Source organism: Sturnus vulgaris, unplaced genomic scaffold, assembly GCF_052056855.1.
Source record: "Sturnus vulgaris isolate bStuVul1 unplaced genomic scaffold, bStuVul1.hap1 Scaffold_155, whole genome shotgun sequence".
Classification (NCBI taxonomy): domain Eukaryota; kingdom Metazoa; phylum Chordata; class Aves; order Passeriformes; family Sturnidae; genus Sturnus; species Sturnus vulgaris.
In genome coordinates, this window is record NW_028276072.1 from 386,790 (window position 1) to 395,730 (window position 8,941).

The window sequence follows — 8,941 nt, forward strand, 5'->3', positions numbered from 1 at the left end:
ATTCAGTAGTTTTTCAACTCCAATTATAGAGAAATATGACAAAGACCTTCTTAGAAATATCCATTCCAATTTTCAAGACTGTATTTTATTACTGTTGTCTTTAGAGCAGAGGTGAATGCAGCATTCTGTGATTGATATTTGTGAGAAATGGATTTGTAAAGGATTCTCAAAGCCTGACTGAAAGCTCACTCAGTCTTGTACATCTGGATGCAAACTCTGAGATAAGGTGTGCTGACTCAGAATGGCCCTGGAATAGAGAAGGCATTGCTGAGAGAGAGATTGAACTAGAAACAAGTTTCAAACAATGGTCTTGCAAAAAGATCAGATATTTTTGAGAATTAGAACTGTGAAAGATGCATTGTGGCAAGAGCACATGGGGTAGAATACAAGGTGATTGGTGTTAGAATTATTAGCACCATTGTGTGGCAAAAGCTAATAGGCTGAAAGAATTTCTAAGGTATTGTAACCAGGAAATAACTTGGCTTCTGATGGAATGGCATTGAGTTTTACATGTCTTATGTTTCACCCTTCAAGGAGACTGATAATGGAATAAAATCTTTTAAAACCTTTCTCAGTTTTCCTGTCTCTGTAGAGTTGAGATTTTCCAGCAGTGCTGAGTCCCTGAACATCAGTCCCTGAAAGGGAGCTGAAGGAAAACTTCTCAAGAACTCAAAGTCATATTCAAACTCCAAAGTTTATTGAAGTTTTAATGGATTCCACTGAGGGATATGACTCGGAAAATGTCCCCTGATTCCTGTTTGAGCACAACACTGGAGGCACTGATGACAGGTGAGGACAAAGAAAGGAAAGGTATCTGTGATGCTGAGCAAACCTGGATGTGTTTCAGGAATGCAAAGGGCCAAGGGCTGAGCCCCAGCCCTTGGCAAGGCAGATCCTGTCCCTCCCTCATTGCTCAGGGCTCTTCCCGGGCCACTGGGCTCTGGGCATGTGCAATGCCAAGGGCAGCACCATGGGGCGGCCCCTGCCAGGCTGCTGAGCAGGGACAAGGAGGCAATGAGGCCCCAGCACAGCAAGGCTCACTTGTCCCCTGCTGGCCTCAGGCCCAGGGCCAGCCTGCATGGCCCAAGTGCTGCAGGAGTTGGCTGTGTCAGGGCCTTTCAGCTGCTGCCCATCCCTGTGCCCTCTGCAGCCCAGGCTGTCCTACGGTGTCCATGCCCTGCGCCTCTGTCCCTGCAGGCTGTCGTCATCCCCCGGCTGCCCCACCTCGCTGGCCCCTTCCTTTGCTGACAGCTCTGCCTCCTGCCTGCCTCTGCCTGGACACACAGAGTTTGAGCTTCATACCAAAAGGGTTCAATCAAGTTTTACCGTGCCTGTGAACTTTTGGCATGGGAACAAGGCATGCAGAAGCTGATTTGTCAGCAAGGATGATTGGAAGAGAAGAAGAAGACATCTGGCTCAAGGGTGCAGTGATAGAAAAAACAAAGACTGAACCTTGGAACTTGGGGTGGTGTGGGACACATATTGAGAAAGCAAGAAAATTACAGCCTGAAAAATATTCCAGGCTGCAGCTTCTCAGCTCTGTTCCCAGCCAATAAGCTCAACGCTAGGGAGAATTTCTCCCAGGGTGATAATTTGGTCAAAATAAAAAGGAATTAATAACAAGATAGAACACCTGTTGTGGTGCCTGACCAGGCCCTGGCAATGGGGTGTCTTCTCTCTGAACCAATCACCTTTTCTCTACTCTTGGAATTGCGAGTCATGCTATAAAACCAAGTGTGCTTCTGAATAAACTTGTCTCTTTCTTCTTGTCATGGAAGATGACCATGTAGCTGTGGATCTTATTTCTGCTGCACTTAAAGGGTTAAGACCCCTTTCCACGGCTACAGGGTGGGTTTTATCTAAATAGGTAAATTGTAATACACATGTAGTGACTGACTATAAGCAACACACTTGTAGAATTACATATCCATCTAAGGTTAGGAGTTATCTAACATTGGACCTGAGGCCTGAATGAAATGATGCCCTCTTCAACACCAAATTAGTTTTAAGGAGTCTTATTTTGATATTTTGAAGATTTGGTGACAGCAGGGCCTCACAGAACCAAGGTGTCAACTGTGACACTATGGCACCCCAAGGAACAAAGGGGCCTTTTGACACTGTGGGAGTTCATGGAACCAAAATCCATTTTGAAAGAGTGGAGCCACATGGAACCTATGGTCCCTTGTGACACTGCAGGTCCAAGGAGACCATTGTGGCACTGAAAAACCTCATGGAACCAAAAGTCCATTGTGACAGATAAAGGCCTCATGGAACCAAGGGGTCATTGTGACACTGTGGGGCCACATGGAACCAATGGTCCATTGTTCTACTGCAGATCCAAGGAGGCCATGGTGACAGTGTGGAACCTCCTGCAACCATGAGTGCATTGTGACACTGCAGGGCCTCCCAGAACCCAGGTGACCATGTTATACTACAGAACCTCGTAGAACAAATGGTCCATGGTGACACTGCAGAACTGTTGCTGAGAGTATGAAAGCTCATGGAACCTGAAGTTCATTGTGACCAAGGGGCCATTGTGATACTGAGGATCCAAGGAGACCATTGTCACACTGAGGACCCTCATGGAACCAAGGGTCCATTGTTACACTGTGGGGACTCATGGAACCAAAGGCCTATTATGACATTGCAGGCCCTCATGGAACAATGGAGACAGCTATGAAACAGAACCCCAGAATGAGCGAGGTTGGAAAGGACCTGTGAGATCATCTAGCCCAACCTATGACCTAACATCACCTCACCAACTAAACCATGGCTCTGAGTGCCACGTCCAGTCTTTTTTTAAATGCCTCCATGGGTAGTGACTCCACCACCTCCCTGGGCAGAAGATTCCAGTGCCCAATCACTCTTTCAGTGAAGAATTTTTTCCTGATGTCAAACGTGTCCTACCCCTGGCTCACCTTCAGACTGTGTCCTCTCATTCTGTCAGTGGTTGCCTTGGAGAGGAAAAAGACCCCCACCTGACTACAGCCTCTGTTCAGGTGGTTGTAGAGAGTCTCCCTGGAGACCATTGTAGCCATTGGGGCCATTGTAGCACGGCAGGGCCTCATGGAATCAAGGGGACCACAGTGACAGTGTGGGGCTTGGTGGGACAAAGGTGCCATTCTGACACCATGGAAACAAGGAGAATTTTGTTACAGTACCGGGCATCATGGAGCCAAGTATGTCATTGTGACACAGCAGGGCCTAATGGAACCAAGGAGACCATGATGAGGCCACGTGGAACCAAAGGACCATTGTGGTACTGCAGGGACTCATGGAATCAAGGCCACAAGAGTGACACTGAGCTCCAGGGAACCAAGAGGGCATCCTTACATTGAAGAACCAAGGATACCATAGTGACACTGTGGGGCTCCATGGAATGGAGGGGTCATTGTGACACTGTGGAGTCTCATGGAATCATGTAGGGACACATATTGAGAAAGCAAGAAAATTACAGCCTGAAAAATATTCCAGGCTGCAGCTTCTCAGCTCTGTTCCCAGCCAATAAGCTCAAGGCTAGGGAGAATTTCTCCCAGGGTGATAATTTGGTCAAAATAAAAAAGAATTAATAACAAATGGAACACCTGTTGTGGTGCCTGACCAGGCCCTGGCAATGGGGTGTCTTGTCTCTGAACCAATCACCTTTTCTCTACTCTTGGAATTGCGAGTCATGCTATAAAACCAAGTGTGTTTCTGAAGAAACTTGTCTCTTTCTTCCTGTCATGAAAGACGACCATGTAGCTGTGCATTTTATTTCTGCTGCACTTAAAGAGTTAAAACCCCTTTCCACAGCTGCAGGGAGGTGCTGAAGGGTCGTGCAGGGACGTTGGGGATCCTATCAGGACTTTTTGGGGAATTGATAGGGTGCCCCTCCCTGCCAAGCCTGGCGATCTAGGGGCTCAGTGTGTTGGGGAATTGGGGTCATCCAGAGTTTCTAGGGGGCATCAGGGATACTGGGATGACCTGGAGGGAATTGAGGGTCTGGTGGCAGTTCAGGATTCCCAGAGGTGGATGGGGAATCAAAGTCACTCCTCCATTTTTCCTTTGCAGATGCCAGGAAACACCAGGAAAGGTGAGTGCAGGCTCTGACCATGATTTGTGTTTTCCCCAAATCTCCAGGACCTCCCATCCTCTTCCACACATCCCCTTATTCCCACGGAGCCCCCATGGTGGAGGATCCTCAGGTGACCAATGTGGAGCTGCAGGGGCCACATGGGCAACCATGGGAACCCCGTGACATCTGTGACATTCTACAACAAAAGTTGTGACCCTCGGGGAAGTGGGAGGCACTGGAGTGATGGGAAGGCCCCATAGTGGGGGCAGAGATTGGGCAGCACCCAGGGCCCCTGGGCTGGGGGAAACTGAGCCCGCAGTGACCTCGGCTGGGGCTACTGAGAGCTGTGGGGAGAATTTGGAGGGTCTTGGTTGGACTCCAGGGGGATCCCTGGGTGGGTTTTCAGGAATATTGGTGTGGCACTGGGAGATCCTGGAGGGTTCAGGGAACTCTTGGAGGGTAATGCAAGGATGTTGGGGGATCTTTCTGGGGTCCTGGGGGACTTTGAGAGGTGCCCCTACCTGCCAGGCTTCGAGTTTTGTTGCTCAGAGGGTCGGGAGCATGGGGGGCAATGGGGGCACTGTGGTGGTGCAGAAGTTCTGGGGGATTCAGGGGTGATTGGAGTGTCCAGGGGCAATCAGGGGTACAGTGGGAATGGGGGGTGCAGTGGGAATTTTTGTATCCCATGTGTTGTTGGAGCTGCCAAGGTCCCAGGAAGGGTCAGGGGTCCCAGGGTCCCCATGGTCACACCCTCCCATTTTCCTTGCAGCTGCCAGGAAGCCCCAGGACAGGTGAGTGGGAGCCTCTGGCCAGGACTCCCCTTTTCCCCCCGTCCCAGACTCCACCCAGAGCCCCAGTTATCCCCATAGGACCCCCTGGAGGAGGGGGCAGTGATGGACCCCCATGTCGTGGGCATTGAGTGGGCAGAGGGTGAGTATGGGGGGGACACGTCACCCACGGGTGTCACCCCCACCCAGGTCTCCAACCCTGGAGTCTCTCTCAGGTCCCCGCCCAGCACATCCCCCAGGTGACCCACACAGAGCTGCTGGGACCCCAAGGACGACAGCAGGACCCCGGTGACATCTACGAGAACGTGCTGTGACACTGGGGGCACTGGGGGTTCCTTTCCTAGGGCACCCCCCCTTTGGCACCCCCCAGGCTCCTATGGGTGCCCACCCTGACCAGGAGGTGGCCACGAGTGGTGGGTCCCATCTGGGGCTGCACAGAGCTCCACGTTCCAGTGCTCCCAGTGCTCCCAGTATCCCCAGGGGCTCCCCATTCCCTCCCCCAGTGCCAGGGGGCACAGGATCCTTGTCCCTCTCATTGGACACAAAATGCAGCTTTGGGATTAAACTGGGAGAAATGGTTTTGGTTTGTTCAGCTCTGCCTGCTCAGCTCGGCCCGAGGAGGGTCCCGGTCAGGTTGAGCAGATCCTTGTGGCATTTGCAGCAGTTTTGGGGCTCTCTCAGTGCCTTGGGCACAGGGACCAAATGATCAATTGCTGCATTTCCGGACTGGTTCCCTCGCAGCTGCCCCCGCAGGGGGGGTTTCCAGCCAGCCCTGCTCTGAAAACCATCAAAGGCCCTGGCAGAGCCACTGCTGGGGCTCACACCGGGTTTTGTGCTTCTTGCAGGGCTGAGCAAACCACAGCCACGCCTTTTTCCCCCACAGAATCCTCACCTTTGCAGCAGCTCGAGAACTGCGAGAATCAAAGCCAAGGGGGCAGGGGGAGCCTCAGGTCCTGGCTGCCAGCTGGGGCTGGCCAGAGCAGGGCTGGGACAATGCCCATCCCTGTGCAGTGGCGAAGGTGAGAAGCTCCAGGAAACCTTCCGGGCAGCCACAAAATCTCCTTGTGGGCAGAGCTGGGGGCATCTGACCCCCAAAATATGTCCAATGCCGCCATAGTATCCCAAAATCCCAGGGAGAGGCAGCAGCGCTGTGTGTTTGTGCACAGGGATGGGTTAGCAGCACAGCTGAATTTTGGGAACCCTGGTGGTAATTTCAGCATCTCCTTAAGTATCTGCAACACCCAGAGCAGATCAGGGGCATTGGCCCAAGCAGCTCCAGTTTTACCACATTTATCCCTCTGAAGCCACTGCTCCTATCCCTGGCTGTCCCTGGAGCTGCAACTGAAGCTGCAGAGCCCTCGGGTCTGCGGTTCTGCTCTCAGACTCCTCCTCCTTCTCCTCCTCCTCCCCCCCGTGGCTGGAGCTCCCTGAGGAGGCCTGGCACTGTCAGCAAGGAGCACCTGCTTTCCTCAACATCGCAGGGGAATTCAACATTTCCAAAGATGCTGTGCCTGTGCTGCAGGAGGAAAAGGGAGTGAAAGGCCGAGGGTTTTCAGGAAGTGTGGTGTAAAGCCAGGAGAGGTGCTGTTGAGCACCTGAGACCTGCCTGGGGTTGGGTGCTGCCTTCTTTCTGTTCGGCATCAGGGAGAGCAATCGCAGGAGTTTAGCAGGGTGTGTGCCTGGCCCCGGGACACTGCTACGCTGCCACTGGGCACTAGGAGCCAAGCTGCTGCCTTCGTCTGTCCTGCCCGGGCACTGCCGGGGAGGTGCCGGGACCGATTGGTGCCCGTGAGTTTGCAAAAGGAGCGATTTCCTCTCGTCCCTCCCGACGAGGCCGCCATGGCCCCTGAGGGGTTCGAGCGGCACCGGGGCGCCCCCTGCTGGCTGTGATCGCTCCCTGCAGCGCCCCCTGCTGGCTGTGAGTGCTCCCTGCAGCGCCCCCTGCTGGCCGGGAGTGCTTCCTGCAGCGCCCCCTGCTGGCTGTGATCGCTCCCTGCAGCGCCCCCTGCTGGCTGTGATCGCTCCCTGCAGTGCCCCCTGCTGGCTGTGAGCGCTCCCTGCAGCGCCCCCTGCTGGCTGTGATCGCTCCCTGCAGCGCCCCCTGCTGGCCGGGAGTGCTTCCTGCAGCGCCCCCTGCTGGCCGTGGTCATAACTGCACAAAGATGAACAAACTGCCCAGAGCGGGTTGGAAATTTCTTTTCTTGTGTTGCTGTTTGTTCTGTTCTGTTCTAGAACTTTCCTAGCAATGAACTGTTATTCATTTTCCTACATTTTTGCCTGGAAGCCCCATAAACTTCACACTTAAAAAAATTTGGAGGCATAGGTCCTCTTTCCAATCCAGGAGAGTTCCTGCTTTCTATGGCAGGTGTTTCTCTTTTAAATCATGACAGTTTCCAACTCCTGGGTTCCAGCGTGAATGGGGCAGGCACTTCAAGAGCAGACAAAGTCAGACACTTGGCCACCTCTTGCTCTGCTTTTTAAGCCCTTGGGCCACCAAGGGCCCTCTGCCAAGGTAGGACTCCTGGTCCCTCAGGTAATCAGGAGCTGGGTTTGGCAGAGCGTCACACTGTCCCCAGTGTGCTATGGCTGACAGACTGAATGACACACGGGGCCCTGTGCCACCAAAAGCAAGGCCTGACCCAGCCCTGCCACACACAGGTGTTCCAAAATATTTTGAGACATCAAACTTTTCCTATCCCTGACACCCCACCCTGTGCCATGGCCTGATCCTGACTGCTCTGGAAAAGGGGGAGGGTCCAGAATCCCCCCAGGCCCTTTGGGACATCATCATGTGGGGAACACAGCACAGGAGGGGTTTGAGACAGGGCAGAAGGGAACCCAGAGCACTGGTTTTGAGTGGCAGCCCAAAATTGGAGAATCCCATTCCTAAAGCCCAACAGAGCTGAACAAAGAAACACCATCTCTGCCAGTTGAACTAAAAAGCTGCATTTTGGTGCCAGTAAGAGGGAAACGAGTCCTGTGTTCGCTTGGCACAGGGAGGAGAGATGTTGAGCCGTGGGTGTCCTGGGAGTGCTGAGAGGGGCATTGCAGAGGCACTGGGAGTACAGGGGTACTGGGAGAGAGAATGGGAACCACCTGGATCGACTGGGAGCAATGGAGAGGCACTGGGAGGGGAAAGAGGGAGCCCTTGGGGGTACTGGCAGCACAGTTTGGAGGGAATGGAGAAGTCTCTGAGGGTACTGGGGGCACTTGGATGTGGAATGGGGAGCCACTGGTGATAGTGGGAGGGGGGGTGGGGAAATCCTTGTGGGTTCTGGGGTCATGTGGAGCTCTGGATGCCCTGTGCTGCCTCACACTTGTGCCCACCTACCCGTGAATGTTGGGCACCCACGGGAACAGTGCAGGGGACACACATGTGTGGCTGCCCATGGGTGAGGTCCCCCAGTGCCCCCAGTGCCCCCAGAGCCCCCCAGTGCCCAGCCATGCCCCGAGTGTCACAGCGCACTCCTGTAGATGTCCCCTCATTCCCGCAGTCGCCCATGGGTTGCTGGCAGCTCCACATAGGTCACCTGGGGATCCTGGAGTGTGGTGGGACGGGGGGACACTGCAAGAGACACGGGCTGTGGCATCTGGGCGGGGGGACACTCATGGGTGACGTGTCCCTCTGCATGTGCCCCAGCCCGGACTCACCCCCCGTCTGCTTGGTGATCATGACGTGGGTGTACAGCACCTTCCCCTCCTCTGGGAGGGCCGGGGGCTCCGGGGGCGCCCTGAGGGAATCAAGGGGATGTGTGGGAGGGAATGGGAGGTCTTGGGGGTTGGGGTCAAAGACGAGAGTGTGGTTTGAGCCCCCTACTCACCTTTCCTGCTGCTTCCTGGCAGCTGCAAAGGAAAGAGGGGAGGGATAACTGTGGGGTCCCCAGGGTCCTGACCCTTCTCAGCAATCCTGAAATCCGACTACACCCTCAATATCCTCCAGGACCCCTGAGCATCCCTGATGCCCTCCAGAACCCCTGCTCTGTTCTCTGGACCCCCAGAGCCCCCTGAAGCTCAAGCCTGCCAGGTATGGGGTAGCCTCCACATTCCCCCAGGATCACTGAAAGAACCCCCAAAATCCCTGCAAGTCCCTCCAACACCA